Source organism: Canis lupus, chromosome 17, assembly GCF_011100685.1.
Source record: "Canis lupus familiaris isolate Mischka breed German Shepherd chromosome 17, alternate assembly UU_Cfam_GSD_1.0, whole genome shotgun sequence".
In the NCBI taxonomy this organism is placed as follows: Eukaryota; Metazoa; Chordata; class Mammalia; order Carnivora; family Canidae; genus Canis; species Canis lupus.
This window is the reverse complement of record NC_049238.1, coordinates 38,531,575-38,542,762: the sequence shown is the minus strand read 5'-3', so window position 1 is coordinate 38,542,762 and position 11,188 is coordinate 38,531,575.

Here is an 11,188-nt window from a genome sequence, read left to right as displayed (position 1 = left end):
TCACCTGCTGGTCATCCTCCCATATGCATGGTTTTGTTTTCCATCCCCTCTGCCTCAAATTTGGGGCTTCAGTGTGCAGTTACAAAAATCATCTAATCTGCTTGCTTCACAGATTCTTAATTTACTCAACGACAGATGTCTTTCCAGTTTCTCCATTAACACCCTCTCTGGCCATAATTTCTCCATATTTGATGTCTAACTTTCTGGTCATTGCTTCCTACCTTTTCACCACTCTGTCTTTTTTTTTCCACCCCAGATTACTCGATGACATCATGTACACTCTAGTGTTTCACCCTCCTTCTGTCTTGACCTCCTTCCAAATAAGCCAGTTCATCAGTGCTCCTTCCTACCTACCTATTCTCCCTTCCTGCCTGGCAGAGTCCCAACCCTGGATTAATTCCGCTGTCTTGTTTTCCCTCTGCTGCTCCTGGAGATGCTGAGCACAGCCAGGGAAAACAGTGCCTCTCTGAATACAGGCACTTCTACAGACTCCTTGCCAACCTCAGCTCGCCTTTGGGCGCAGCCTGGAAGTGTTTCATGTGCCCCTGGTTGACTGTCTCTCCCTTTTGCACACTAGCTATTTCAGGCCTTGACTCCCGTCCTCCAGTCCTCTGCTTTCAGCCGAACCTCACTCCTGCTTCATAGAAGAACAGAGGCCAGAAGATGCAATGCCCTCAGTCCCTTTCCCATATTCACTCATGTCTTGTCTGTGCTTGACCTTCTTTCCTCCTCCTCACACCAGTGGAATGTGAGCCCTTTTCCTCGCATGAGCTAACCCACCACCTGTGCTCTGGACCCCTGCCCTTCTGATGTCCTCGGGGCCTTGCTTCACCTGTGATGCCCTCTTCAAACTGGATCCTTAACATTCCTCCACCCGCTGCCTTCCTCAGTGCCATCCACAAACATGCTGAGGACTCTTTGATCATAATCTTCACAGCTAAGTTTTTCTTTTTTTAAAGAACTTGTCTCTTGTAGCTACTATCTGTTTTTCTTCACTTTCCATTTCTTCCTGAACCCGCTGCAGGCTGGCTGCCTAAACTCCTCTAAAATGACTCGTACAAGGTCAACTCTGGTGGGTAGCTTTTAGTCCATATGTTATTTGGCTTCTCTGATCAGTTCTCACTCCCAGCCCTGGATTCCTGGAAACCACTTCCTTAGGATGATCCTCTGATGTGGTTTCTTCATCTTCCTCCCTGACCCCATTTCTCTTCCTACCCCTGATATGTCGGCATTTCCTGGGGCTGGGTTTGTTCATCTTGGTCATTCTTGGTTCCTTCTCTTACTCTGCACACACTCCCTACATGAGCCCAGCCAGGCCCTTTGTTTAATCACCTTGAGGCAGAAATTTTTTTTTTAATTTAAATTCAATTAGCCAACATGTAGTACATCATGAGTTTCAGATGTAGAATTCAATAATTCATCAGTTGCATATTGATGCTCTCTCAAATGTTCTCCAGGCACATCATGCTCAGCAAATTCAAAATGAAATTCTTTCTCTTTCCCTTGTCCCCTCCCCCACATCTGTCCTTCAGCATACCACCTGAGAACACCTGCCTTCTGCTCTAGTCACTCCCATTGCATCCTAGACATCACTCAAACCCACTCACTTATGGGCCCCTAAGGGTGACCCATGTTCTCCTGGGCTTCTTTTCAAATTTTGAGACATTCTATCTAAAATATCTAAAACCTGACCATTCCTATTCATCTTTCAACATCCAATCAGGAAATCACCCCTTCTGTGAAGCCTTCCCTGAATGCTTAGGTTCTGCTGGTGCCTGTCTGAGTCCTTCACATCATCCTTGAACTCCCCGCCAGAGTACTCTCCTCATGGCGTTATAATTGCCTTTTTACTTGTCTGCCTCCTCCATCAGATTTTGAGCTTCTGGAGGGCAGGCGCCATATCCCTTTATTTATCTTTCTATCCCCAGAACCTAGCGTGGGTCCTGGAACATAGTAGGCACTCAGCTAATGTGTGTTGAATGAATGAATAAGTGAATGGATTTGCTTATCTCAGAGCAGAAGAGACATAAAACTGCATATTTTGAGTTTTTATGTTACTACAGTCAACAAAGGCCATTAAATCATCTGTATATCCAAGCAAATATGTGTGATCATAGTCGATTTAGAGCAGTGCTATCTAATAGAACTTTCTGTGATGATGAAAATATATTGTATCTGTATTGTCTAATGCAGTATCCACTAGCAACATGTGACTATTCAAGCTCTTGAAATGTGTCTAGTAGGAGGGAGGAACTGAATTTTAAATTTTATGTAATTTCAATTAATTTCAGTTTAAATAGCCAACATGGCTTCTGGTTGCTGTATCAGACAATGAAGTTTTGGAGAACAGTGTCCTTTTAAGATTATGGACATTGAGACCAGTGAAGTTCCTATCTCAACTCTCCTATATGTCAGCTGTATGACCTGGGACTAGTGATTTCACCCATGCCTATTTCCACATTTCTACCTACCACACAGAGTTGCTGTGAGAATTAAACTTCTAAAATGTAAAAGCCCTTTGAATGGTGCCTGGTCCATCCTAAGCACTCCGTGGGCACTCCAGCCATGCTATTGTTGAGGGTCCCTTCCCCCTACAGAAAGTGAAGGTGAAGGGTAGACATGAGCCCCAGTAGGCGGCCAGCTCTTACCAGCTCATGAGAGCTAACTGTGCACATCACATTGATAGCTTGACATTGGCCATGGTGAGAATATTTATACTGGGACAATTGGCTTAACTTTATTTTTTTTTTAATTTTTATTTTATTTATGATAGTCACAGAGAGAGAGAGGCAGAGACACAGGCAGAGGGAGAAGCAGGCTCCATGCACCGGGAGCCCGATGTGGGATTCGATCCCGGGTCTCCAGGATCGCGCCCTGGGCCAAAGGCAGGCGCCAAACCGCTGCGCCACCCAGGGATCCCAATTGGCTTAACTTTAAAAGGTTAATTTGGGTGTTGTCAATCTATAAAAAATGGGGTTTGCTTCATAGAAGTAGCAGAACAAAGAATTAAAAACACCATTAAAGGGCACCTGGGTGGCTGGCTCAGTCAGTTAAGCATCTGCCTTTGGCTCAGGTCATGATTCTGGGGTCCTGTGACAGGAGCCCACATTGGTCTCCTTGCTCTGCAGGGACCTTGCTTCCCCTTCTTCCTCTCTGCCCTTCCTCCCTGCTTATGCTCCCCCCTCTCTCAAATAAATAAATAAAATCTTTTTTAAAAAACCAAACACTATTGAGGAAATCTTTACTTAAACTGAGGTGAAGTCTGCATTCTGAAGTCTATACCCCTCAGGTCCATACCTCACAAATCTAAGATCACTGATTACTCCCCTTCAGACTAAGTACTTGCTCACTGCACCATTTTGATGTATTGACAGACATATGTATTAAGGGCCCGATATAGCCACTGCTTGGGCCAATTGCTCAGGATTTTCTTCTCTAAAGAATGCAGGAGGGAATTTGGTATAGTTGTGGCACACAGCAGAGAATGGCAACATATCTGAGCGAAGTCAGAGGTGTAAACTCCTGGACCAAGCAAGGCGTACACAGTTGCAGATGATAACACACAGTGTGTGAGGATAAACAGCACTTCTGGAAGCTCCTGTGTCTGCTCCAGGCTCAGATTACATACAAATACCCTTCCTTGATGAGGAAAATCTTGTCAGTCTTTTTTTTTTTTTTTTTAATTTTTTTAATTTTTATTTATTTATGATAGTCACAGAGAGAGAGAGAGAGGCAGAGACACAGGCAGAGGGAGAAGCAGGCTCCATGCACCGGGAGCCCGACGTGGGATTCGATCCCGGGTCTCCAGGATCGTGCCCCGGGCCAAAGGCAGGCGCCAAACCGCTGCGCCACCCAGGGATCCCAATCTTGTCAGTCTTAAAGAAGCACAGAACACAGCATGACTATGGGCCACCATATGGGTTCAATAACTTTGGCATGAACTCCTCCTCATTATCAGCACCCCCAGCTCAGCTTGGTCTGAGAACACCCTGGTCCAGGCATGGCTAAGGTTTCTCAAATGTCTTTAGGAGCTGTGTTTGTGTCCTACTATTGCTGTAACAGATAAAACAAACTCAGTGGCTTAAAATAACACCGATTTATCATCCTATAGTTCTGGTGATCAGAAGTGCAGTGGGGTCTCACAGGGCTAAAATTGAGGTATCAGCAGAGCTGGGTTCCTTCTGGAGGCTCTGGGGGAAGAATCTGTTTCTCGCCTGTTTCAGCTTCTAGAAACTTCTTCTAGAATGCCCACACTCCTTGGTCTGTGGCCCCAGTCAGCAATCTCATCATTCCTTCTCTGACTCTCCTGCCTTCCTCTTTCACTTAAAAGGATGCATTGGGCCCACTTGGATAATCCAAGATAATCTTCCCATTTCAAGGTCTTTACCTTAATCACATGTACAAAAGCCCTTTGCCATATAAAGTGACCTGTTCACGGGGTCCATGGCTAGCGTGTGGACATCTTTTGTGTCGTGATTCTGCCTCCCACAGTAGTCCTGCTATTAAGCTCTCAGAGCAGTTATTTATGCTGCTGAGCAGAAGATTTGGGACTTGAATCTGGATCTCCAGGATCCCGGAGAATGAATCTTCCTTCCCTTACATCACATTGACAGCTGTATGCAATTTGCCTTCTTTTCCTCATTCACCAAGACAGGGGTTGTAAGTTCTCCCTAAGTAGACTACAGCCCTGTCTCACGGTCTTCCTTCTGTCCACCTGTCCTGGGCAGGTGTGGTGTGTGTGGAATCCCTTTGTAGAGTAAGCACCTTCCTGGGTATGGCAAAGAGCCAGGAGCAGTGCAGGGACCTACAATTTGAAGCAGCAGGTAATGTCCAGGTGTGTGGTTTGTGTCCTTCAGTGGCATTTACATTAGGCCTTGTAGGACAGCTCTTTCCCATTATTTACCATCTTGCTTGTTAGAGTGTGTTTCTTGAGGGGAATTTTGCCTTGCTTACAATAGTAGATGTTCAGACCCTTCATGTTCATAGCTAAACTCATCATTTCCCTCCAGATCTCCACTCAGCATTCACCTAGTTCCCCAAGATCTGGGCTATTAGATGCCTCCCTCTCCTTCATTCCCTATAATGAACTTCTGAGCTGGTCTCTTCTGCCCAGCACCTCTCCAATTCTGAAAACAGTGCTGACTCACTGACTGGAGACTCTCCTCTGCACCATAAAGTTCATAAGAGGCTGCTCAGGACAGGTTGCCTCAGGACCCAGCCTGGATCAATCGTGGTGTAGCATTCCCTGACACACAAAATGATGTGCTGATAAATACTTAACAACAATGTTAAGAAGAGCCCTGATTTGTGACATTTGCTGATTTTTATGGTATACATACAAATCCTCACCATCACCAGCATCCTAAGCAACCAAGCTATATGTTGAATTGGGAGCTGGTACTAACTGATTCCAGCACATGACCCTATGTGACCCAAACTAGGCAATTAGACTCTTGCCAGGGCCCTTCTGAATTGGAGGAGAAAGAGTCCCTGCTCTTCTCTGGGAATACAACTTTCAATTTGTGACCGTGGAAGTGTTAGTAGTCATATTCACTGGTGTTTGGAAAGTTCTGGGAGAACATAGCTAACACAGAAGGAGAAAAAGGACTGGATAAGAAGAGAGAGCAGTATCGGTAACATTGTTCTCAGACTTTGGACCCATCTGCTCTTTGCAGTTCTGAATCAGTGAGCCCCATCTTCCCCCCATCCTACTTTAATTTTGGTCTAGGTGAGATTAAGTGGTTTTTTTCCCATTTATGACTGAAGGAGTTCCCATTGTCCTAGCTTGTTGCCATTTATCTTACCTTCCTTCTCCACCCCTCTCTACTCTGCTCTGTGCCCAGAAGGCTGATCTCTGCTTTATTGCTCAGCCAATGGGAGGCTCCAGTAGAAGATGGGAAGGAGATGTGTTATTCCTCAGAACAACCCTCCCTTTTCTGTGCCCTCTCTGCCTATCCAGGCTTTAGCTTTTGTTGGGTGGCTCTCTGATGGCTCCAGTGCTCAGTGAGTTCAAGTAATGCAGTCCCCCATGTTGACCCTTCAGGCCTATGGATGGTAATGGCTTTCAGTGGTTGCTCATCCCTGGGTGTCTCACCTACCTGAGGGCTCCCTTTACTCAAACCACACCTGTGTAAATAATGCTTCCATCAAATTCTCACCAGGAGAACACTTTTGAGTGAGCCTTATTTCCTGCTGATATATCCCTGACACATATCTTTCCAGTGCACTTCTCACCTCTAGTGGCTAGCGCCCATTAATTCTAATTTGTGCTCTTGGACCTTTCCACTTTGCTTCATCCTCACAGGCAATGCCTTGGTTCAAGACCCACATCTTTCACCTGGGCCATTGCCGCAGTCTCTTAATGGTGTCTTTGTATTCAGCATGGGCCCTTTTCATTGGTCTTTGACACCATGGCCAGAATAATTCTCTACAATGCATTTAGCATCCTGTTATTCTTGCAACTAAAAACTCTTCGGTGATTCCTCACTGTCTCCAGGATTGAGTCCAGACTCCTTATCAGAGTAAAAGAATATTCATGACAGAGACTCCATATCCTTTTTCTGCCTCATCTTTTGCCAAGTGTCCATTTATACCATGCCTCTTGGCCATGCAAATATCCTTCTGAATTCTTTGAGAGTCAGCTGAAATGTCACTTGCTCAGGCAGGGTCTGGAGCTTGTGCCCACCAGGATCACAGCATGGATCATACTATCGCCATTATGGGTTGATCTCATCCCCCTAGACAGCAAGTCTCCTGGGGATCTTTGTCAGAGCTTACCACTGTTCAGTCCTGATTTGACTGAATGAGGTCGGATTGTGTGGAGAAGATACATTTATTTTAATTTAATTTAATTTAATTTAATTTAATTTAATTTAATTTTAAAAAAGATTTTATTTATTCATGAGAGAGGCAAAGACATAGGCAGAGGGAGAAGCAGACTCCCTGCGGGGAGCCCGATGTGGGACTCAATCCCAGGACCCTGGGATCACGACTTGAGCAAAAAACAGTTGAGATGCCTGATGCTCAACCATGGAGCCACTCAGGCATCCCTACATTTAATTTGATATCTCCATATTTACCCCATGTTTACTCCATGAAATACTAGAAAATCATGGGATGGTCAATGTGCCTCTGATATATATAGAAAAAGTACTCTGAAGATTGAATGTAGATTAAGTTAGACACCCCACCCCCTAAAATCACTTCCTTTACCCTAATGGGAATCAATTTTTTTAAAAAGAAGATATTTGGAAAAGTCTACATTTGCATGAATATAGACACCTAAATTGACTTTACAAATCAATCAGCATTCATGGGTACAGAGTGCACTCTGTTGTTGGGATGCTCACAGGACAGGTGGAGAGAAGGGGGCAGGCAGGAGAGGAGGAGTCAAGGCAAAAATAGCTGATACCATCAACAGCTGTTTATTCAATTTATTTATAGTTGACTTCAGGCCCAAAGTTCTCTGGGCACCTGTACAAAATCCAAATTCAGCATAAAATTAATTTCTTTTTCAGGCACAAACACAAACGATCGCCTCCAAAAGCAAGATTTGTTACCAGGGGAACCTCAGATAGGAGGAGGCTTTGGGAATTTTGTCAGATCCCAAGAGTCTTGGTTGAAGAGATCTTGTTTCTACTATGTTCCTCCTCCTGTGTAGCTCATCAGTTGAGTGGTCTTAGCAAACCTCTTTCCTCTCCGTGTCTCTTCATCTGCACACAGATGCTTCTCTGAGCACAACAGAGCTTCTGCTAAAGTTGTGGAGGTCAGACCCAACTGTAGTTCTCTCAGGAATCCAAAGGACAGTAGTGACATGCCTTGTTTGGATGGCACATGCATCATTTCATTGGCTCTTTACCAAAACCACAAGAAGAGGTATTGTGCTGCCCATTTTGCAGATGAGAAAACTGAGATCCAAAATCAGGGATTAGTTGACTAGAACCATGTCTTCAAGACCAATTTTTTTTTATTTTTTATTTTTAGAGAGAGTGAGAGAGTGCACACATGTGGGAGCAGTGGAGAAAGGGGCAGAAAGAGAATCTCAAGCAGACTCTGTGCTGAGCACAGAGCCTGATGGGGAGCTCAATCTCACCACCCAGAGATCACGACCTGAGCCAAAACCAAGAATCAATGCTCAACCAACACACCTCAGACCCAATATTTTTACTCTAAATCATCTACTTTAAAAAATCAGCTCCACAAAATTAGCTCCGTGCAGAAAATTCAATATAAATAATGCAAAAAGTTATTTTGACCACCCATACCAGAGGTGATGGCTAGTATCTGGCTTTCCAACAATCTATGGTTATATCCATGCACGTAAATGTCTATAAACAGATAGTTTTGTTTCATATTTTAACAAAATTTACATGATATTATACAGGTGATACTATTCAGAAACTTGCTTTAAAAAAAAAAAAAGCTTTGAGAGTTCTACGACAGCACCTAAAGATCTGACTCCCTGATTTACTTTACCACAAGATATTTCGTAGTCTGGCTGTACAATAGTTTATCTAACCTTTTCTTACTCATGGACATTTGTTTCCAGTTTTGGCTATTGTATGCTTTATATGCTTTTTTTTTTTTTTGTATGTGTTTAAACACTTCCTAGAGAGACATACAATGTTGGCATTGCTAGGTGTTAGGGAATTCACATCAGAAATATTAGTGGGTATTGTTAAATGGACAGAATCCATTTAACACAGGCTGTAACAATTACAGCCTGTAACGATTTACATCTCTACACAGGCTGTAACGATTTACATCTCTACCACTGGGGAGAGCCATTCCTTACATTCTTGCAAACGTTCCATGTTATCACTCCTTTTACTTTTTACTAGTTTGATCTGTAAAATGATAGCTCCTCTTATAATTCTCTTCCCTCAGTACTTTGAGACTAAGCCCATGTCACACTGTGAGTTGCCATTAATGTGCTCACCTCATCTTCCCATTGACTTGCTAGGTTTCTTACAGGCTTTTATGTTCTATTGACCTCTATTGTCTAAGTCACAAATATTTTCTCCCACATTGTTGCTTTTCTTTTAAAACTGTGTTTATAGAGTCTCTTTTCATGCAAAACTTTATAGTTTTGAGGTAGCAATATGAATTAATCTTTTCTTCCATGGTTTTTGCAAATTGTTTAAGGTCTATACATCAATATATACTTGTTTATATATAACACCTATTTTTAATATTCCACATTTATTTATTGAGCTCTTTAGTTCATTTGAAATTTATTTTTGTGAATGGTATATTGTAGTGTGCTATAGGATTTTTCCCCCCTGTATCTCCCAACTCTGAGTTCTTACTGAGCTCTGAAACTCTTTCCTTAAGTGTGCCTTAGTTCCCCAAATTATGGTCTCTTTTTTCCCCCAAAACCTTGTTCCATACCAGAGAAGGAGGGAAAACATATGGCAAATACTATGTATAGTGCAAGGCAGGAAGAATTTCAGCCAATAGACTGGTGCTGATAAAACATCAGAGAGAGAGAGAGAAAAAAAAAAGAACACTTTCAGCTGTGCAATTTAGGAAGTCTTCTTGTAGGAGGTGGCAGTTAAATTGCTGGGAGAATAAGAGGTTGTTTAGCTTTATTGGAATGTATATTATAGGAAAGCTAGACAGGGTGGGACAGGCTATAATCAAGGAAGGGCCAGCAAACTGCAGTCCATGGGTCAGATCCAGTTGCCACCTGTTTCTATGTGATGTGTGAGCTAAGAATGGTATTCTATGTTTAAATGGTGGGGAAAAAAAAAAAAACAAAACAAGAATACTACTTCATGGCATATGCAAATGATATGAAATTCAAATGTCAGTGTCCATAAATAAAGTTTTGTTTAAACACAGCAATGCCCATTTGTTGGCGTATCGCCTAAGGCTGTTTTGTGCTATAAGAGCAGAACTGGGGAATTGTGACAGAGATTGGATGGCCTATACACTGAAAATATTTACTCTCTGGCTTTTTACAGGAGAAGTTTCCTGACCCCTGACAGACATGAAACGCGGGTTTTGGAGTTTGACTCTTACGTGCTGGCAGTGAACTAGGAAGCATTACTATCATTGCTGTTTTTAAGGAAGATGACTGTCAGTAGAGATTTGTCAGTAAGAGAGAGAGGGCAAGGAGATGCCATAGGTCCTATGAGACTATCCTAGGAGAGAGTATGAGTAATGGGGTTTCGGCCCCAGAAGTGGAAAGAGAGGAGGTGGGAAATGTGACAGATTCATTCATATTAAGGCATCTTTCTTGAGAGCTTTCTGTGGCCTGGCGTAGTTCTGGGAGCTGAAAGACATGACAACTCTTTGGATATGGGGGACAAGCACCCTATCAGCTTGCTAAGGCTGCCATAACAGAGTACCCTAGACAGGGTGGTTTACATGACAGAAACATATTATCTCACTGTTCTGGAGGCCAGAAGTCTGAGATGGAGGTGAGGCCAGGGCCATGCTCCCCCTCTGAAAAGGGTAGGGAAGGATCTGTTCCAGGTTCCTCTCCTAGCTTCTGGCACATCCTTGGCTTATGGCAGCAGAACTCTAAACTTCACATGACATACTTCCCATCTGGATGTCTCTGCCTGTAAATGTCTCCCTTTTATAAGGACACCAGCCATATTGGATTAGGGGTCCACCTTACTACAGTATGACCTTATTTTAACTGAACTAATTATATTGGCAGTATCTTTATTCCAAAATAAGGTCACCATCTGAGGTCCTGGAGATTAGGACTTCATCATGTGAATTTTAAGGGGTGTGCCACTCAATGTGTAGTAGCTACCAGAGCCTGATACAAAGTGCTGTTCAAAGAAATCCTTTTCCCACATTCTGCCTCTGCCCATAGCATGGAGGAAATGTCCACCTGTGCTTCCTTTGTCCACTTCTGGTGCCTCCTGCTAAGCTCCTTGGTCAGCCCTCTACTAGGAAGGTGAATTATTCATTTGGTGGATCAGTGTCTGCTCTTTTTGTTCATGTACCCTAGTAGGTGGAGCCACTGTGACCACACAGGTGGGCATAGCTCCCCTTTGCCTGCCCAGCATTCCTTTTCTCTGTCCCCACAGGGAGCCAGCACACCCTCTTGCTCTAGCTCCTTGCCTGTATGGCTGACCGGGAAAGGTCATTCTAGGGCTGCTGAACAGATCCAGCCACATCTCATGTTTCTCATAGGATCACCTGAATGAGCAGCATAGGGTCTACCTTC